Source organism: Rhipicephalus microplus, chromosome 2 (assembly GCF_043290135.1).
Source record: "Rhipicephalus microplus isolate Deutch F79 chromosome 2, USDA_Rmic, whole genome shotgun sequence".
Taxonomy (NCBI): Eukaryota; Metazoa; Arthropoda; class Arachnida; order Ixodida; family Ixodidae; genus Rhipicephalus; species Rhipicephalus microplus.
The window spans coordinates 58,427,119-58,433,148 of NC_134701.1; the positions used below are offsets into that span (position 1 = coordinate 58,427,119).

Sequence of the window (6,030 nt, forward strand, 5' to 3'; positions counted from 1 at the left end):
TACTGGCAGACATGGTGTTATTAGGTTGTATACGAGGGACTATCAATCAGCTGCCCGATCGTAATAAGTTCACGTGCTACGTGACGCCAAACATGCGCTTAAAAGAGTTTTTTCACACTGGTCGCTTGGCCTATAGATGGCGCTGACTGTCACTCCTCCTTCTAAATTCACGTGTAAACCCAAAAAAGTAGATGGAGGGAAGGCCGCGGTGATAGCTCAGTGGTTAGAGCATCGAACGCTTTATTCGAAGGTCGTAGGTTCGATTCCTGCTCACGGCTGGTTATTGTTTTTTCATCCACTTTTCTTTCTTCTTAATTACATTTCTTTGGTTCTATCTAATAATTTCCCCTGTACATTCCTTGGCATTACTGTCTGTTACATCTCATTAATATTGTGTTAAAACACGGAAAAACAAGCCCTTAGGTATACACTTATTTCCCTTATTTCAATGAACGAGGGTCTCGTACTGGCAGACTTGGTGTCATTAGGTTGTATACGAGGGACTATCAATCAGCTGCCCGCTCATAATAAGTTCACGTGCTACGTGACGCCAAATGTGCGCATAAAAGGGTGTTTTCACACTCGTCGCTTGGCCTATAGATGGCGCTGACTGTCACGTCCCACTTCTAAATTCACGTATAAACCCAAAAAGTGGATGGAGGGAAGGCCGCTGTGGTAGCTCAGTGGTTAGAGCAGCAGACGCGTTATTCGAAGTTCGTAGGTTCAATTCCTGCTCACGGCTGGTTATTTTTTCATCCACTTTTCTTTCTTCTTATTTACATTTCATTGGTTCTAATAACTTCTCCTGTACATTCCTTGGCATAACTGTCTGTGATATCTCATTTTTATTGTGTTAAAACACGGAAAAACAAGCCCTTAGGTATACACTTCTTTCCCTTATTTCATTAAACGAGGGTTTCGTACTGGCAGACTTGGTGTCATTAGGTTGTATATGAGGGACTATGAATCAGCTGCCCGCTCATAATAAGTTCACGTGCTACGTGACGCCAAACGTGTGCATAAAAGAGTGTTTTCACGCTCGTCACTTGGCTTATAGATGGCGCTGACTGTCACTCCTACATCTAAATTCACGTATAAACCCAAAAAAGTGGATGTAGGGAAGGCCGCTGTGGTAGCTCAGTGGTAAGAGCATCGAACGCGTTATTCGACGGTCGTAGGTTCGATTCCTGCACACGACTGGTTATTTTTTCATCCACTTTTCTTTCTTCTTAATTACATTTCATTGGTTCTAATAACTTTCCCTGAGCAATCCTTGGAATTACTGTCTGTTACATCTCATTATTATTGTGTTAAAACACGGAAAAACGAGCCCTTATGTATACACTTCTTTCCCTTATTTCATTAAACGAGGGTTTCGTACTGGCAGACTTGGTGTCATTAGGTTGTATATGAGAAACTAATAATCAGCTGCCCGCTCATAATAAGTTCACGTGCTACGTGACGCCCAACATGCGCATAAAAGAGTGTTTTCACACTCGTCGCTTGGCTTATAGATGGCGCTGACTGTCACTCCTATTTCTAAATTCACGTATAAACCCAAAAAAGTGGATGTAGGGAAGGCCGCTGTGGTAGCTCAGTGGTAAGAGCATCGAACGCGTTATTCGAAGGTCGTAGGTTCGATTCCTGCACACGACTGGTTATTTTTTCATCCACTTCTCTTTCTTCCTAATTACACTTCATTGGTTCTAATAACTTTCCCTGAGCAATCCTTGGCATTACTGTCTGTTACATCTCATTATTATTGTGTTAAAACACGAAAAAACGAGCCCTTAGGTATACACTTCTTTCCCTTATTTCGTTAAACGAGGGTCTCGTACTGGCAGACTTGGTGTCATTAGGTTGTATACGAGGGACTATCAATCAGCTGCCCGATCGTAATAAGTTCACGTGCTACGTGACGCCAAACGTGCGCTTAAAAGTGTTTTTTCACACTGGTCGCTTGGCCTATAGATGGCGCTGACTGTCAGTCCTCCTTCTAAATTCACGTGTAAACCCAAAAAAGTGGATGGAGGGAAGGCCGCGGTGATAGCTCAGTGGTTAGAGCATCGAACGCGTTATTCGAAGGTCGTAGGTTCGATTCCTGCTCACAGCTGGTTATTGTTTTTTCATCCACTTTTCTTTCTTCCTATTTACATTTCTTTGGTTCTAATAATTTCCCCTGTACATTCCTTGGCATTACTGTCTGTTACATCTCATTAATATTGTGTAAAAACACGGAAAAACGAGCCCTTAGGTATACACTTATTTCCCTTATTTCAATGAACGATGGTCTCGTACTGCCAGACTTGGTGTCATTAGGTTGTATACGAGGGACTATCAATCAGCTGCCCGATCGTAATAAGTTCACGTGCTACGTGACGCCAAACATGCGCTTAAAAGAGTTTTTTCACACTGGTCGCTTGGCCTATAGATGGCGCTGACTGTCACTCCTCCTTCTAAATTCACGTGTAAACCCAAAAAAGTAGATGGAGGGAAGGCCGCGGTGATAGCTCAGTGGTTAGAGCATCGAACGCGTTATTCGAAGGTCGTAGGTTCGATTCCTGCTCACGGCTGGTTATTGTTTTTTCATCCACTTTTCTTTCTTCTTAATTAAATTTCATTGGTTCTAATAACTTCCCCTGTACATTCCTTGGCATTACTGTCTGTGACATCTCATTATTATTGTGTTAAAACACGGAAAAACGAGCCCTTAGGTATACACTTCTTTTTTTATTTCATTAAACGAGGGTCTCGTACTGACAGACATGGTGTTATTAGGTTGTATACTAGGGACTATCAATCAGCTGCCCGCTCAAAATAAGTTCACGTGCTACCTGACGCCAAATGTGCGCATAAAAGAGTGTTTTCACACTCGTCGCTTGGCTTATAGATGGCGCTGACTGTCACTCCCACATCTAAATTCACGTATAAACCCAAAAAAGTGGATGGAGGGAGGGCCGCTGTGGTAGCTCAGTGGTTAGAGCAGCAGACGCGTTATTCGAAGGTCGTAGGTTCGATTCCTGCTCACGGCCGGTAATCTTTTATCCACTTTCTTTCTTCTTATTTACATTTCATTGGTTCTAATGACTTCACCTGTACATTCCTTGGCATTACTGTCTGTTACATCTCATTATAATTGTGTTAAAACACGGAAAAACGAGCCCTTAGGTATACACTTCTTTCCCTTATTTCGTTAAACGAGGGTCTCATACTGGCAGACATGGTGTTATTAGGTGGTATACGAGAGACTATCAATCAGCTGCCCGCTCATAATAAGTTCACGTGCTACGTGACGCCAAACGTGCGCATAAAAGAGTGTTTTCACACTCGTCGCTTGGCTTATAGATGGCGCTGACTGTCACTCCTACATCCAAATTCACGTATAAACCCAAAAAAGTGGATGTAGGGAAGGCCGCTGTGGTAGCTCAGTGGTAAGAGCATCGAACGCGTTATTCGACGGTCGTAGGTTCGATTCCTGCACACGACTGGTTATTTTTTCATCCACTTTTCTTTCTTCTTAATTACATTTCATTGGTTCTAATAACTTTCCCTGAGCAATCCTTGGCATTACTGTCTGTTACATCTCATTAATATTGTGTTAAAACACGGAAAAACGAGCCCTTATGTATACACTTCTTTCCCCTATTTCATTAAACGAGGGTTTCGTACTGGCAGACTTGGTGTCATTAGGTTGTATATGAGGAACTATTAATCAGCTGCCCGCTCATAATGAGTTCACGTGCTACGTGACGCCCAACATGCGCATAAAAGAGTGTTTTCACACTCGTCGCTTGGCTTATAGATGGCGCTGACTGTCACTCCTACTTCTAAATTCACGTATAAACCCAAAAAAGGGGATGGAGGGAATGCCGCTGTGGTAGCTCAGTGGTTAGAGCAGCAGACGCGTTATTAGAAGGTCGTAGGTTCGATTTCTGCTCATGGCTGGTTATTTTTTCATCCACATTTCTTTCTTCCTATTTACATTTCATTGGTTCTAATAATTTCCCCTGTACATTCCTTGGCATTACTGTCTGTTACATCTCATTATTATTGTGTCAAAACACGGAAAAACGAGCCCTTAGGTATACACTTCTTTCCCTTATTTCAATAAACGAGGGTCTCATACTGGCAGACTTGGTGTCATTAGGTTGTATACGAGGGACTACTAATCAGCTGCCCGCTCATAATAAGTTCACGTGCTACGTGACGCCAAACATGCGCATGAAAGAGTGTTTTCACACTCGTCGCTTGGCTTATACATGGCGCTGACTGTCACTCCTACATCTAAATTCACGTATAAACCCAAAAAAGTGGATGTAGGGAATGCCGCTGTGGTAGCTCAGTGGTAAGAGCATCGAACGCGTTATTCGAAGGTCGTAGGTTCGATTCCTGCACACGACTGGTTATTTTTTCACCCACTTTTCTTTCTTCCTAATTACATTTCATTGGTTCCAATAACTTTCCCTGAGCAATCCTTGGCATTACTGTCAGTTACATCTCATTAATATTGTGTTAAAACACGAAAAAACGAGCCCTTAGGTATACACTTCTTTCCCTTATTTCGTTAAACGAGGGTCTCGTACTGGCAGACTTGGTGTCATTAGGTTGTATACGAGGGACTATCAATCAGCTGCCCGATCGTAATAAGTTCACGTGCTACGTGTCGCCAAACGTGCGCTTAAAAGAGTTTTTTCACACTGGTCGCTTGGCCTATAGATGGCGCTGACTGTCACTCCTCCTTCTAAATTCACGTGTAAACCCAAAAAGATGGATGGAGGGAAGGCCGCGGTGATAGCTCAGTGGTTAGAGCATCGAACGCGTTATTCGAAGGTCGTAGGTTCGATTCCTGCTCACGGCTGGTTATTGTTTTTTCATCCACTTTTATTTATTTCTATTTACATTTCTTTGGTTCTAATAATTTCCCCTGTACATTCCTTGGCATTACTGTCTGTTACATCTCATTAATATTGTGTGAAAACACGGAAAAACGTGCCCTTAGGTGTACCCTTATTTCCCTTATTTCAATGAACGAGGGTCTCGTACTGCCAGACTTGGTGTCATTAGGTTGTATACGAGGGACTACTAATCAGCTGCCCGCTCATAATAAGTTCACGTGTTACGTGACACCAAACTTGCGCATAATAGAGTGTTTTCACACTCGTCGCTTCGCTTATAGATGGCGCTGACTGTCACTCCTACTTCTAAATTCACGTGTAAACCCAAGAAAGTGGACGGAGGGAAGGTCGCTGTAGTAGCTCAGTTGTTAGAGCTTCGAACGCGTTATTCGAAGGTCGTAGGTTCGATTCCTGCTCACGGCTGGTTATTTTTTCATCCACTTTTCTTTCTTCTTATTTACATTTCATTGGTTCTAATAACTTCCCCTGTACATTCCTTGGCATTACTGTCTGTGACGTCTCATTTTTATTGTGTTAAAACACGGAAAAACGAGCCCTTAGGTATACACTTCTTTTTCTTATTTCATTAAACGAGGGTCTCGTACTGGCAGACTTGGTGTCATCAGGTTGTATATGAGGGACTATTATTCAGCTGCCCGCTCATAATAGGTTCACGTGCTACGTGACGCCAAACATGCGAAAAAAAGAGTGTTTTCACACTCGTCGCTTGGCTTATAGATGGCGCTGACTGTCACTCCTACTTCTAAATTCACGTGTAAGCCCAAGAAAGTGGATGGAGGGAAGGTCGCTGTAGTAGCTCAGTGGTTAGAGCTTCGAACGCGTTATTCGAAGGTCGTAGGTTCGGTTCCTGCTCACGGCTGGTTATTTTTTCATCCACTTTTCTTTCTTCTTATTTACATTTCATTGATTCTAATAACTTCCCCTGTACATTCCTTGGCATTACTCTCTGTGACATCTTATTTTTATTGTGTGAAAACACGGAAAAACGAGCCCTTAGGTATACACTTCTTTTCCTTATTTCATTAAACGAGGGTCTCGTACTGACAGACATGGTGTTATTAGGTTGTATACTAGGGACTATCAATCAGCTGCCCGCTCAAAATAAGTTCACGTG

The 6,030-nt window shown here is 42.7% G+C and overlaps 1 non-coding gene across 1 annotated transcript; it reads left to right on the forward strand.

The window, feature by feature from the left end:
- The first annotated feature begins 205 nt into the window (after nt 1–205).
- Nucleotides 206–278, forward strand: TRNAK-CUU (transfer RNA lysine (anticodon CUU)). Its single transcript has one exon. It is a non-coding gene; the product is annotated as a tRNA-Lys (tRNA).
- Nucleotides 279–6,030: the final 5,752 nt, after the last annotated feature.